This window comes from Triturus cristatus, chromosome 2_1 (assembly GCF_964204655.1).
Source record: "Triturus cristatus chromosome 2_1, aTriCri1.1, whole genome shotgun sequence".
NCBI classification, from domain to species: domain Eukaryota; kingdom Metazoa; phylum Chordata; class Amphibia; order Caudata; family Salamandridae; genus Triturus; species Triturus cristatus.
Window position 1 is genome coordinate 27,363,044 of NC_140581.1, and position 13,649 is coordinate 27,376,692.

The window sequence follows — 13,649 nt, forward strand, 5'->3', positions numbered from 1 at the left end:
TAGATCGCCGCCTAGTGTTGGGTCCGGATGTTTGCACGTTGTTGTCCTGGAAGAGTCTTCGAAGTATCCTGGGATAGGTGACTCCTCCCCTGGACTACAGTGCGCATGGGCATCCTCTCCATCCTCAGATTGTTTTTTTCCGCCATTGGGTTCGGATGTGCTTATCTTGACTCAAGTTAGGAAAAACTTTTTCTAGGCCAAAAGGCCTTTAGTTCGCGTCGGTACTGTTCCCGATCGGTATCGATAGTATCTTGTTAGTTTACTAACTTCCATAACCAACTTTTTCGCATCTTACCCGACCATCGACCCGTCATCGACGATGGAATCGAGGACACCTTTCAAGCGGTGTCCTGTATGTAATGCGAAATATCCCCACATCGACGTCCATCCGGTGTGCAACAAATGCCTTTCACCGGATCACGACGAATCTACATGTATGGACTGTGCCCGATTCCGATCCAAGAAGACTCTCCGGAATCGACTAGCAGCGAGACTCGAAGCGCAGCAAGCGGCACCGGCCCCGGCCGACATCTTCAGCGCCGAGAACGAAGATGTCGAAGACGTGGAGAACCTACCCTCCAGTCCCGCTTCCGAACATGACTCCGGATCGGAAGACGTCGAGGAAAGCCTCTTTCGCAGAGATGAAGACGACACCGAGGTAGGAGACTACAATGAGGCCTTAGGGAACGAAGAGAGTAGCTCCGGTGACGAGCAAGGCCTACCCGTACAGACTGAGGATATCCCAGTGCGCCAGTCTATGGCTCCGGTCGAGGGATCGCCTTCGGGCCTTACCCAAGACCTATCCCGCAGTTTTTCGGCCCCGCCCTCTGGCCCGGCCTCGGACATTCAGCGGCAGCCATTAATACCCAAACCGGCTGGTTTCCCTTCTTCGAAACCGAAACCAAAAGCTGTATTGGTTCAACTGAAACCGAAACCAAAAGTGACGCTGGTCGGATCGAGGCCCACCACACCTTCGATGCCAGCAAAGCCCGTCGGCACCGAGCGCACCAAACGAGACTTCGGTGCCGAGCTTGCAGCGGCCGACGTCGGAGTCGACATACGCAAAAAGACCTTCGGTGCCACCAAACCTACTCGGCTCCCGGCACTGACGCAATCGGCTCCGACCCCAAAGGGCAAACTGCCTGCTGCGTCTCACACCGCTTCGACAGCACCACCAAAGGCGCACTCATCGAAGACGTCGACGGCCATTACCGCCCCTCGACTCGACGACTCACCGGCGCCGAAGAAGTCCACGCCCGCCTCTACAGAACCGGTCGGCGCACAGGAATCGATGGCGCTCCAGGTGCGACCCGTTGCTGCGCAACGCACCAAGAACAAAACAGTCCTCCAGGACACGTCGGGCTCCGAGCCGATAAAAGCTCCAACAGCCTCTTCGGCACCGGCCAACATTACTTTTGGCCTGCCGCCATCCACGGCCCCGAAACTGTTCCAAATCAGGACACGGGTCACCCACACCACAATCACGCCTGCCGAACGCTCTCCTGCGGAGACGTCTCCATCACATTTCATCGACGCCGACACCGGCAGGATGATGCTCCATAAAAGGAGAATCACTTCTGAGCCAGCTTTGGACTCCTTCCGGATCCCGCTTAAGAGAAAGCTGCCGGTGGCTTCAGAACCAGTTCTTTACGAACCTCTCCATTCCCCCTACCAGGATCCACAGTCCTTCTCTCCCACACACTCCGACACAGATGTTTTGGAGGACTACATAGGTGACCACGTCCCCTACCCTGGAGAGATGGACCCTGAAGGCCAACAGGACCATGATCAAGCTTGGGATGACCCTGTAGACTCAGGTGCACCTATGGATGCACAGGACCCACAACTCTATGGAGCAAAGACTTCTCCCACAGAGGACACTGCCGCGTTCAACGCTCTAATTGAACGTGCTGCGGCCAATCATGGGGTGCAACTTCACTCTGACACCGCCGAGGACGACTTTCTCATGGATACTTTTGCATCCTCAGAAAGGAATATAAAGACTCTGCCCATGTTGAAAGGTGTCCTCAAACCAGCAAAGGACATCTTCAAGGAACCCACCAGAGCAAGAGTAATAAACCCCAGGATCGACAAGAAATACAGATCGGCGCCTGGGGACCCCACTTACATTAGAGGCCAGTTGCCTCTGGATTCCATTGTGGTTGCGAATGCTCGCAAGAGGGCACACTCGCAAACAGGTGATGCTCCTCCCCCGGACAAAGAGTCCAAGGTGCTAGAGACCTCCGGCAAACGGGTTGCCGCCCAGGCAGCTAACATATGGCGCATTGCCAATACTCAGGCGCTCCTCGCTCGCTACGATCGAGCGCACTACGACACATTAGAACAACTACTCCAAAATCTCCCTGAACAATTCAAAGAAGGTGCAGAGATCCTCATCAGGGAGGGACAACTGCTCACAAATGCATCCATTAAGTGTGCACTGGATGCCGCGGATACAGCTGCCAGAGCCATAAACACTAGCGTCATGTTGCGACGACACGCCTGGTTGCGAATCTCCGGATTCAAACCTGAGGTACAAAATAACATCCTCAACCAACCTGTCAACCCCGACTACTTATTCGGGCCGGAGGTTGACACCACCCTAGAGAAAATAAAAAAGGACACAGACACTGCAAAGTCCATGGGGGCCCTACAAACGCAGTCCTTTCGGAGCGGCTCCTTTCGTCGCCCCGGAAATAGAGGAGCAGGTAGAGGACAGGGGTCACAGCAAACGTACAACAAGGGCAACACACAAAGCACCTACGATAAAAACACCCGGGGTGGATATCGTGGCTCCAGCACAAAGGGCAGAGGACGCAGCTACGGCAACACCAGGTCCTCCCCCAAGAACAAGCAGTGACGCCCTCTCCCTTCCTCCCGACCACCTAACACCTGTCGGGGGAAGGCTACAAAGGTTCCTGTCCACGTGGAACTCCATCACCACGGACAGGTGGGTCAAAGATATTGTCAAATACGGTTACTGCCTAGAATTAACCTCAACTCCACCCACAATACCTCCAAAAAACCGTCCTATGTCCTCAGAGCACTTAACGCTCTTACAGCAGGAGGTGCAAAGTATGCTACTAAAAGGCGCAATAGAGGTCGTACCCGTCCACGAGCAAGGTACGGGGGTGTACTCCCTGTACTTTTTAATACCGAAAAAGGACGGGTCACTCAGACCTATATTAGACCTGAGACCCCTGAACCGGTACATTCTTTCCGAGCATTTTCACATGCTCACTTTACAGCAAGTCCTCCTGCTGCTCAAGCAGGGAGACTTCCTGGCCACACTGGACCTCAAAGATGCGTATTTCCACATACCCATTCACCCCTCACACAAGAAATACCTCAGGTTCACTGTTCAGGGGCAGCACTACCAATTCAAAGTCCTTCCCTTCGGCGTGACAACAGCACCCAGGGTGTTCACAAAGTGCCTAGCTACTGTGGCGGCACATCTACGGAGGCAGCACATACACGTCTACCCTTACCTGGACGACTGGCTCGTTCAAGCGAAGTCAGCCCAGCAATGTGCCAGCCACATGTCCCGCACCATTCACCTCCTTCACAGTCTGGGGTTCTCACTAAATTACCCAAAATCCCATCTTCAGCCCGCACACGTACAACAGTACCTAGGTGCGACTATAGACACTCTGGCGGCCACAGCTCAGCCAAATTTAGTGAGAATCAACAGCATGCAAATGCTGATTTCCAAGTTCAAACCACAACACTCCCTTCCCGCGCGAGTGTTCATGCAGTTGATAGGCATGATGGCCTCCTGCATTTTCATAGTCCCACACGCGAGACTACATATGCGCCCGCTTCAGGAGTGCTTAGCACGTCAGTGGAATCAGGCTCAAGGACAGTTGAAAGACCTAGTGTTGGTGAGCGGTCGGGCATACAACTCTCTGCATTGGTGGAATCCACAAAACCTTTGCAAGGGCCGACCGTTCCAAGAGCCTGTTCCACAAATAATACTGACAGCGGACGCGTCTCTCCAGGGATGGGGAGCTCATGTACTCAATTACACAGTGCAGGGACTATGGACTACACAACAAAGGAAGATGCACATCAACATTCTGGAATTGATGGCAATCTTCCTCGCAATGAAAGCGTTCAAAGTACACTTGTGCAACAAAGTCCTGTTGATCCGGACGGACAACATGACCGCCATGTACTACATACAAAAGCAGGGAGGAACACACTCTCCACAGTTGTCTCATCTGGCTCAGAGCATGTGGAAGTGGGCCATTCAGAGGAACATGTTCCTCATAGCGGAACACCTCCCCGGCAAGGACAACCAGATGGCGGATCTGCTCAGCAGACACAGCCACCACATGCACGAGTGGGAGTTACACCCATCAGTACTCCAACCGTACTTCCAGCAGTGGGGTCATCCAGAGATAGACCTATTCGCCACAAGCGAAAACGCAAAATGCCAAAGCTTTGCCGCCAGGTTCCCACATCCGCAGTCGCAGGGCAATGCGATATGGATGAACTGGTCCGGCAGATTTGCGTACGCTTTCCACCAGCACCGCTGATACCGCTGGTGGCACGCAAACTCAGACAACACTCACTGACACTCGTCCTGGTTGCTCCAACGTGGGCACGCCAGCCGTGGTACACCACCTTTCTCGAACTTTCCGTGGTGCCGCATCAAAGGCTGCGGGTCAAACCCGAGCATTTGACGCAGAACCATGGAGAGATTCAGCACCCAGATCCGCAACAGCTGAACCTGGCAATCTGGCTCCTGAAGTCCTAGAGTTTGGCTACCTAAACCTGCCACCTGACTGTATGGACATCATTAAGGAGGCCAGGAGACCCACTACCAGAGCTTGCTATGCAGCCAAATGGAAAAGGTTCGTCATTTATTGCAATAATAATGACATTAACCCGCTAGACGCATCCATCCAAAACATTATTTGTTACCTATTACACCTATACCGATGCAATCTGGCGTACACCTCTATACGTGTCCATTTGACCGCAATATCAGCCTATCTACAAACCAGGCAGCACCTCTCTCTATTCAGAGTGCCTGCCATCAAAGCATTCTTGGAAGGACTCAAACGAGTCATTCCACCTAGCCACCCACCAGCCCCAATGTGGAACCTCAACTTGGTCCTCACACGCCTGATGGGTCCACCCTTTGAACCTCTACACTCATGCGAGATTCAATTCCTTACCTGGAAAGTAGCTTTCCTAGTGGCGATAACTTCTTTACGAAGAGTTAGTGAACTCCAGGCACTAACCGTCCAAGAGCCATTTATACAGGTTCACGCCAACAGGGTCGTACTACGTACCAACCCCAAATTCATGCCCAAGGTGGTATCGCAGTTCCACATGAATCAAACTATTGAACTGCCTGTTTTCTTTCAAAACCCACAGACTGTCGCAGAAAGGGCACTCCATACACTAGATGTAAAAAGGGCCCTCATGTATTATATCGACAGGACCAAACCCTTTAGGAAAACAAAACAACTTTTCGTTGCCTTTGCCCCACACCACAAAGGTAACGCTATCTCCAAAGCAGGTATAGCCAGATGGATCGTTAAATGTATTCAAATCTGCTATCAGAAGGCTAAACGCACTTTAACGATTCCCCCACGAGCCCACTCAACACGTAAGTTAGGGGCCTCCATGGCTTTCCTAGGAAACATTCCTTTGCATGATATATGTAGAGCAGCCACCTGGTCCACTACACATACATTTACCAAACACTATTGTGTAGATGTGCAATCAAAACAGCAGGCAGCTGTAGGACAGGCTGTTCTCAAAACTCTTTTTCAGACCGCTGCAGCTGGCACTGGTAGCCGCCGCTAATAAGAGGGCACTGCTATATATTCTATGCACAGATATGAATTCAGCAGCCCACATGCCTTGAACTGAATATGCTACTTACCAGTATGCATCTGTTCTTGGCATGTAGGGCTGCTGACATTCATATCGCCCTCCCTCCTCCCCGGCGCCTGTAGCAGCTGCAGCTCTCAGAATTACTGTAAAGCATGGTCATCACTTTCTGTATCTACTCCATCACTGCCACAATGGCGAAAAACAATCTGAGGATGGAGAGGATGCCCATGCCCACTGTAGTCCAGGGGAGGAGTCACCTATCTCGTGATACTTCGAAGACTCTTCCAGGACAACAACGTGCAAACATCCGGACCCAACACTAGGCGGCGATCTATGCACAGATATGAATGTCAGCAGCCCTACATGCCAAGAACAGATGCATACTGGTAAGTAGCATATTCAATATATACCTATAATATAAATATAAAAATAAATTATATATAATAAGTGTAAACATTAAAATAAATATTAAAAAAAATAATAATATTTTACACAACATTAAATATAACATTTAAAGAGTAGGCTGTACTGATGTGATCAAGGCCTCTGGTAGGCTGAAACGCGTCATGCAGGCAGTGCTGTGAACTAAATAAAACAATCTACTCACTCGCAATCTGGGTCGGTTCCCGTTTGTTCCCGCTCTCCTTCAAGATTGTTGGCGTGCAGGAGTGCTTCAGGCGGAATCCTCGTCATATATATATATACCTTAAATATAAAAATAAATTATATATAATAAGTGAAAACATTAAAATAAATATTTAAAAAAAAAATAATATTTTACACAACATTAAATATAACATTTAAAGAGTAGGCTGTACCCCTTCACGGCTCTTTTAAATGCTCTTAATTGAAGTGTATTAACAAAGGGTAGAATCATCCTACTCAGCTTTTTGCAATAAAAATAACCTTCTTTTTAATCCATGTGCATCGAAGTCATTCGAACCGCATATTCATCATCAAAATACTTTATTTCAGTCAAATGACCATAAAAGTGCAAAAGCTTTACACACATACAGTACATAAAATAGCCACCATTTCAAGTGCACATTCCCATTACCAAGAAATGTCCATTCAAGCATGAAACCTCCTGGTGAACGTGCGCGCTATAAGAAATTATTAACATAACATATTAACATAACATAACGTCCTCTGAAGGGACAATGAGCTCGAAACAAAATAAACCCTCTAAAATCCTTAACACTGGGCTAAAGGGGTCTGCCAAGCTGGATGTCTACTCCACGCCTTCTAACTTAATCCTGGGACTCGTGATTGTTTGATGTAAACACAGTCTGCTTTTACATGGTTCAAAGCAGTGTTGTACAGATGGAAAATGTCTCCACCAGGAGTGTGAGTCTCTTTATGTACATCGAGATTAAAAAGAATAAAAAAGTAGTTTATGTTTGACTCACTTAGTTGGACAGTACTCTTCATAGCCCGGGGTCAGCGGCAGTAATTCTAAAACCGCGTTTTCTAAAACGTTTCTGTCCACCTCAGTAAATACTTCTTCAGCCATGGCCACAAAGACATATAATATATTCAGATAAAAATATAAAACGAAATCTTAAATTTTTCCTTGGTAAAATAAGAAACAATCCTGCTTAAAAAAAAACTCAGTTAGAAAAGGGCGAGATCTTCGGACCATTTGCAAAGAGTTTTCTAAGGAGCAATTATAGATTAAAAAGGCCCAATTGGTCTCCTCACTCCGCTGCCAAAACTTCCTGCCCAATAGAGAGCCTTTAAACTACGAAAGCAGGCGGGCACGCGCCACGCACTGGCCTGGACCTCCCCCAGAGGGCACGGCAATTTGGCTGAGGTGTGAGTACTAAAGTCCCAAGCATAACTTGCGTAGCCTCAAATCCAAGTAGTTAAATCACTCAGATAAAGGGCCGGATCTTTCAACCATTTTCAGAAAACTTCCTATAATGCAGCTATAATTTAATGGCAGAAAGTCCAATTCGACTCCTCCCTCCTCTGCCCAGAATCCTTGCCCCATGGAAGACCTTTGTGCTATTAGAACAAGCGAGCATGGACCAAAAGTGACCTGGGCCTTCCCCAAAAACTCAACGGTTTGGCTTAGGTTGGAATACTGAAGACCCAAAGGGACTTGCGCGCGCGCGCCACATAGAAAACAGGAATCTTGAGCCAGCACGTATCATCGATTGTCGGGTATCGTATTTCAGAAGCCTAAATGCTTCTGTGCAATGAGAGGTCCCCAGATTTCTGCACAGCTGTACCAACCATCTAGATCTAAATTTTGTGTACGCTGGGCAGCTCCGTTCCCTCAGCTTCCCCTCTGGCCAGGCACGCTGCGGGAACGGCGCCTGCCCATTTGTTGGTAAAAGAGCGCAGAGGGAGGGACACACGCCTAAATTGTACATACAGTTTCCTAGCTAGGGCTGCCTGAACTTCATCTAGGAAGACTCTGAGATACAGTAATCTTTAATTCTAATGAAAGTCACTGCTAGAGAGCCTAGTGCTGAGCTCCCCTGAAGGAGAGTTCATTCCTGGGTGTTGCAGGACTTGATACTGTCCATAACTCCACATGCACATCCCTAATGTGTGTAAACCAGGGTCAGTTCCCTGCCCCGGGGACACCCATTACCTGTTTTACCTCAGACCTGTATGAAATCGATTCCAGAGTAGCCCAAAAGCATGGCCAAAAATTCAGCGGTCTTATTTCTTCTGCAATCAGTCTAATGCCCCGATCAAGTCGAAGTGAAACAGTGGGGTGCTAGGGGGGAGACCAACTAACTGACTGATACATTTATTTTCAATTTTAGACTTACTTTTCATTGGGCGGTGCCCCTAGAGTTCCACCCCATACAAAATAAACTTATTTTTAATCCATTTGTATCGAAGTCCATCGTACCGCATATTAAAAAAACAAAATTCATGCTTTCCAATGTATGCCATTTACAGAAAACTTGTTTTAATATTTGCTTAGTGGCGATCAAATAGCTACTAATATTTATAATTGTTGGACCTGGCCCTTTTTACTGGGTTATCCCCAAATTGTTTGCCTTCTTCCTCATATTTTTCTGACCTTTTTGTTGGCTTTACGACTCGGGGCACTTTACTACTACTAACCAGTGATAAAGTGCATGTGCTCTCACCCCTAAAACAGGGTATGATTGGTTTGCACCTGTTTAGAATATTTAATCTACGTCCCTTATAAAGTGGTATACCATATACCCAGGGCCTGTAAATTAAATGCTGCTAGTAGACTGGTGGTGAGTGTCTGAAAAGTTTCAGCACTTCGTCCATCATCTCCGTGTGTTTGCTTTGTTCGCCTTAAGTTGGCAGGGTATGCCCAGACGTGGGTCCTTTGTCCACTTTGCCACTGGATTCAAGCAAGCCTGGCTGAAGAAGGCTGTTACTCTGAAACCGGTCCTAGGAAGCTTGTTTCGGGTCCAGGGAAGACATGTCCTGGCAGTTTGGGCTGGACTGTTCCCATGAGGCACAGGGTCAAGACTGATTTGCATATAGCTGGGTCTGAACTGAGGTGGCTGAGGGAGCTAAAGAATGATGATGGATTCAACCCAGATCTGTGACTGGGGGTGAGTGTCTGAAAGGTTTCAGCGCTCCGTCCATCATCTCCTTGTGTTTGCTAGTAGGCCTGCAGCACTCCTTGTGCCACCCACAGATGAAGGCTTTCAAACCTGTCGTAGGCCTGCCACTGCAGGGCCTGTGTGCACACTTTACTGCAACTTTAACTTGGCATTTAAAACCACTTGCCAAGCCTTTTACTCCCATTTTATTACACACAGGTCACCGCTAAGGTAGGCCCTAGGTAGCCGTATGGGCAAGAAGCTGTGAAAGTAAAAGACAGCCCTCTATTGCCCTGCCCAATACAAGTGCAGTGTCACCTGACACTCCTTTGTCTCCCCAACAGGGGTTCAATGGTTCCACAGTTTTACTCAAATAAATAATCAATCTATCATCCAACTGTTCTTTCGCTGGAAAACCAAGATTATTGAATCCTTAATAATTGCATTTTATGTTTATCTATTTCAATCATTAATTGAATGTTCAATCTTTGAATCCTCAATGAATTTCGTGCATCGTTGTCATTCATCAAGAGGTTCCATTTATGCTCCAGAACAAAAGGAAAACAATAGAACAATGTTTGTTCAACAAAATATATCAAAATTGTTCATCTGGTTATCATAACATCACTGTTAGATGATCACGTGTTCTCCCCTGACACTGATAGAACTCTCTATAAGGTCGGTAGGGGTCTGGTAATCATGGAACTCTAGGTGGTAGACACCATTCGGACTCTATAATGTCAGCAAAAATCAGGCACGCATGCAATTCTATATAATGATACAATTGCTTGGCGGCCCTCTCTTCCACCCCTAACTATTTTCTCTACTGAGGAGGGAAGTTATCCCGAAACCCGAGCCATGTCTCGGGCGATATTTTAAAACCCGGGACATGTATCGGGTCTAGAGATCATCAGTTCAACAAGTACTTACTTGCACCCATTGGGGTGAACCACTCAAGAACTCCATCAGAGATCATCAGTTCAACAAGTACTTACTTGCACCCACTGGGGTGAACCACTCAAGAACTTCATGTACCAGCTTCCCTTGGGGCGACCCGGAGGAGGAGCTAGCGGAGTGCGGTCCATTGCGGTTGTTTGTAGAAATGATACAATGGGGTATAGATTTTAGCAGTTTTGCAATATTTCAAGTTCCAGACCTCAAATTGGGGAATAACACAGTCCAGGGCCATCTAATCACTTATTTGGTAAATCAACCTTAGTGCTAAAGTCAGACTCAAAACCCTCATGCTTTGTAAGCAGGACTGTAGGACCTGGGGTCTCCAGGCCCTATGGGGCGGTAACGTAACCCGAGCGGTCGGGCCACCAAAGGTCTGTGTGTAAAGCAACCATACAACACGCACCTCTCATGAAACGAGGAACACACACAATAAGGGACGCCACACTGTAGAAGTTATGTAAATACTCAAGTTTATCCAAGTAGATCGTTAGATGCAGTTCATGAGGTAGCAGTACATTTCATAAGCTGATAATACAATTCCTAGCGATGTACATGTCAGTCAGGAGCTATAAATGTTGGTCATACCATAAATGCAATTCATGAATATCAGTACTGCCTGAGATACAATTACCATTCACGTAGATGTACCCGCGCGCTTCACTTTCCTGTAGCGCCTTAGGGGGGTGATTATAGCGCTAGGCGCGCTAACCGGTGACGACCTCAGAACGGGGCATCTAGCACAGAGAGCTACTCGTAATCAAGGACATTTAGCACTTCAATATGGAGCATGAATAACAGAGCGCTACTCGTAATCAATAGCACGTAGCACTTCAATATGGAACATGAATAACAGAGCGCTACTCGTAATCAATAGCACGTAGCACTTCAATATGGAACCTGAATAACAGAGCGCTACTCGTAATCAATAGCACGTAGCACTTCACTATGGAACATGAATAACAGAGCGCTACTCGTAATCAATAGCACGTAGCACTTCAATATGGAACATGAATAACAGAGCGCTACTCGTAATCAATAGCACGTAGCACTTCAATATGGAACCTGAATAACAGAGCGCTACTCGTAATCAATAGCACGTAGCACTTCAATATGGAACATGAATAACAGAGCGCTACTCGTAATCAATAGCACGTAGCACTTCAATATGGAACATGAATAACAGAGCGCTACTCGTAATCAATAGCACGTAGCACTTCAATATGGAACATGAATAACAGAGCGCTACTCGTAATCAATAGCACGTAGCACTTCACTATGGAACATGAATAACAGAGCGCTACTCGTAATCAATAGCACGTAGCACTTCAATATGGAACCTGAATAACAGAGCGCTACTCGTAAGCAGTGACATTGAGCATTTCACTACGGGGCATGAATGACATAGCGCTACTCGTACTCAAGGACAGTCAATGCTTCACACGGGCTGTTAGCAGGGAGCGCACAGGACTGGCGGAGCGAGTCTCTCGGGCTCCGGTGCAGTTCGTAGGGCACCACACTTCAGTACAGTCAAGGGGGGCACCAGGAAAGGATCCCTCGGCGGGGTCTCTCCGTCGCGATGACAGAGGGGGGACTCCCACGGAGAGGGGACCCAGGCTCAGGGTGCGGTGTGGCTCCCAACCAGTAGGGGGCGCACCGGGGTCAATCCCAGCCTCCGGGCTTACCTCGATCTCGACGTTGGGAGGGCCGCTCCAGCGATGATGAGGGAACTCGGCCCCGGCCACGCTACCTTCTCACGCAGCTGCGACGGCAGCGGCGGGGCCCCGGGCTTCTCCGCGGGCCTCACGACTCTGCAGGGCACTTCTTCCGGCCTCCGGGCCGCGACGGTGAGCGCGCTGGCTTCCACGTCACTGGGGGGTGCTCAAGTTAAGGATGGGTGTTCCGTGCTCAGCGGAGCACGCTGCCGGGGGTCCCAGGCCAGGTCTGGGAGCGCAGGGGTCACAGCGCTAATACCTGGTCGATCCCCGGTAGTTCTTCAATATGCTTTGCATACGGCTTCAGGGGTCAGTCTGGACACGCAGTCTCAGCGCTTAGCATATAAGTTCAGAGTTTGGTCTGGACACGCAGTCTCAGCCTTCAGTTTCTGTTCTCAGCTGTTAGATGAAGTCTTGTTGGCGCAGATGTGTCTGGCGCCCTTAAGGGGTTCTGTTACAGGGGGGTAGGGATGGAGAGGGTGACTAGGTCCTTCCTAGTCAGGCTGGGCAGAGGTTCTCTGGGTCCTCCTACTGCTCGGCAAGATCAGTGGGTTTCACAGGGTCCCTCACTCACTTAAGAGGCAGCACCTAAATCCTGTCACTCTCAGAGGCATAAGTCCCTGGCTAGGCCCTACCGCCTACACTCCTGCGTGGATTCTTCCAGCTCTGCTTCACCCCACTGGCCAACTCAACTCAAAAAGTTCCCTCCCTCACTTAAGTAGCCCTAGGTCAGGTGACCTCTAGCCAAGGCGGAAAAAATAAAACCCCACCTCCCCTCTAGAAGGTTCCAGCACATTCCAGGTCGCAACATTGTTGTGGGGTTCCAGCCAGCTCCTGGCAGCTAGGGTGCTACTATGAAAGACCACTCTGCAGTAGCAGGGGTCTGTGGCAGCCATCTTGGGAGAAGGGAGCACCTGCACCTTAACACTGATTGGCAATGAAAAGGCGCCCGGAGACCTAGTCCAACATAAAAATGAGGGTGGAAAAAATGAGGCACGATCAAAAATAGAAGGGGAGACCACCCTAGGGCTGACAGGTCCAACATGCGTCCCCCCCAGCCGAAAGAGGGGAGAGCTACCCAATCTCTAGGGAGTTCTCATCACTAAGGCGGAAAAACCTGGAGAGACCGTCAGCATTGGCGTGGTCAACTCCGGGCCGATGTTCCACCCGAAAATCCATCCCCTGTAGGGAAATGGACCACCTCAACATCTTGGGGTTTTCGCCTCTCATCTGCATGAGCCAGCGAAGGGGGCGGTGGTCGGTCTGAATAAGGAAGTGAGTTCCAAAGAGATATGGTGTCAACTTCTTCAGGGCCCAGGCCACCGCGAAGGCTTCTCTCTCAATGGTGCTCCATCGCCGTTCCCGAGGGAGGAGTCTTCTGGATATGAAGGCCACTGGTTGATCTTGGCCCTCGGTATTGAGTTGCGAGAGCACCGCACCTATGCCATGCTCTGAGGCGTCGGTCTTCACAATAAATTCCTTGCTGAAATCGGGTGTTGCTAGTACTGGAGCGGTACACATCGCATGTTTCAGCGTGTCAAAGGCTTCCTGGCGTGCAGCTGTCCATATGACCTTGCGAGGT

General features: G+C 49.0%; 1 protein-coding gene across 3 annotated transcripts in view; it reads left to right on the plus strand.

The window, feature by feature from the left end:
- The window catches only part of LOC146863644 (protein mab-21-like 3), a 240,614-nt gene that overhangs the window by 190,340 nt on the left and 36,625 nt on the right, over positions 1-13,649 (plus strand). The gene's annotated exons all lie outside the window — the stretch shown is intronic.